General features: G+C 36.9%; 1 non-coding gene across 1 annotated transcript; it reads right to left on the bottom strand.

The window, feature by feature from the left end:
- Nucleotides 1–397: 397 nt before the first annotated feature.
- Nucleotides 398–504, bottom strand: LOC130020870 (U6 spliceosomal RNA). Its single transcript, XR_008792065.1, has one exon. It is a non-coding gene; the product is annotated as a U6 spliceosomal RNA (small nuclear RNA).
- Nucleotides 505–1,909: the final 1,405 nt, after the last annotated feature.

Below are 1,909 nucleotides of genomic sequence, written 5' to 3'. Positions count from 1 at the left end.
TGGGGGACACCTTTCTCATTAGAGCTGTGTGGCTGGGATGGGAGCACTTTTCAGTAAGTTAGTATTGATTAGTCTATGTAGTCTAGTCATTTATTCACTTATTTGTAATTTTTGTATGTTCTCGAAAGTCATATCAACTAGTACCCATGTTGAGAAGTTGCCCAAGAGCCAAAGTGTTTTATTTATGTATTTATTTATTTAAAAATTTTTTATTAGTGAAACACTGTGAGGTACAATTGTAGACTTACAAATTTTTGTGCTTGGGTTTCAGTCATACAATGATCGAGTACCCATCCCTCCACCAGTGCCCATTCTCCACCACCAATGATCCCAGTATCCCTCCCACCCACCCCCATCCCCCCCAGTCCACCCTGCCTCTGTGGCAGGGCATTTCCTTAAAAATATGGAATGTTTCACGAATTTGCATGTCATCCTTGCTCAGGGGCCATGCTAGTCTTCGCTGTAGCGTTCCAATTTTAGTATATGTGCTGCCAAAGTGAGCACGAGCCAAAGTGTTTTTAAAAATCTTTTTTAATTGGAAAAAACTTGAAGCCTAAAGAAATATACAGGAAGAGCAGATAAAACATAACCAGTATTAAGGCCAGAGAAATACTAGAGTTGGAAAGGCACACATAGCCTCCTTGGGTTCAATCTCTGGCACCCCAGATGGTACCTCGCAAGCTCTACCAGAAGTAATCCCTGAGTATAGTCAGGAATAAGCCCCGAGTACTGCTGGTGTGGCCCCCAAATAAAATCAAACAAAAGAAAGCATAACCAATACCTTTTATTCAGATTCTCTTTAGTCAGCATTTGCTGTTTTGCCTCCTCTTTCTTCTCTTCTCCCCTTTCTCTTTCTGTAATAGAAAGATTCTAATCTAAACTAATCTAAGTACATTTTAGGATATAAGCCTTTGTATTTGAATTGCCTTGTCAAATTTTCACAAAATTATCTGCTAGAATTTGGCATGGCATTTCATTAACTGCATAGCTCCACTGGAAGAGTCTGACATTCTTATCATATTGATCTTCTGGTTCATGAAAATTGACATACTCTTTGATTTATTTAGAGTTCTTCAATTTAACACAGTAACATTTTATGATCTTTGATATGTAGACCTTTAATTAGATTTAGTCTTAGGCATTTGTTTGTTTAGATGCTGTCATAAGTGACATTTGGAAAAAATTTTATGCTAATAGTGACTGAAATATAAAAAATTAAAATAATTTTTCATGCCAACTTATATTTAGCCGATTTGCTAAATTAACTTGTAGATTCTTTTGGTATGGATAAAAATAATATCATTTGTAAATATTGACAGTTTTACTTAAAAAATATGGGAGCCACACAGAACTATGTCTGTGGGCTACTCCTGACAGAGCCTTGGGTATTACTTCCAGTGATCCTGGGGTTAGGAATCAAACCAGAAATTCTCTTACACAAAGCTTACACTCAGTCTATTGAGCTATCTCTCTGGCACAATAAATGGTCTTATATCTTGGTTTCTAATCCTTTTATGTTTTATTACATTATTGCATTTATTACATTGTATTATCTAGGACCTTGATCTTTTTTGCAAGAGTTTTTATTATGCATAGCTATAAAATCTTGTGCTTTCTCTGTTTCTATTCATGGCACTTACAAGGCATTATCTTTTTTCTGTAATTGTGGGGATCACATGTGTTGACTTTTAAATATTAAATCAACTTCATATTTTTTGAATCATTTCAACTTGGTTCTGAGTTGGTGGGGGGGGCACTCTCAAGCAATGCTTAGGGAGCTCCAAACCATTTTCAGCAATATTTGGTCATGCAGGCCAGATGGCTCAGGGCCTATGCTAGGGCCTATGGATGCTAAAAGATGCTGGTTGGGCCTTGTGATGCTGAAGGTTTCCTGAACTCTTTCTGTACT

This window comes from Sorex fumeus, unplaced genomic scaffold (genome assembly GCF_029834395.1).
Source record: "Sorex fumeus unplaced genomic scaffold, SorFum_2.1 ptg000013l, whole genome shotgun sequence".
NCBI lineage: Eukaryota > Metazoa > Chordata > Mammalia > Eulipotyphla > Soricidae > Sorex > Sorex fumeus.
The sequence above is the reverse complement of the archived record's forward strand: the minus strand, read 5'-3'. Positions and strand labels throughout refer to the sequence as shown.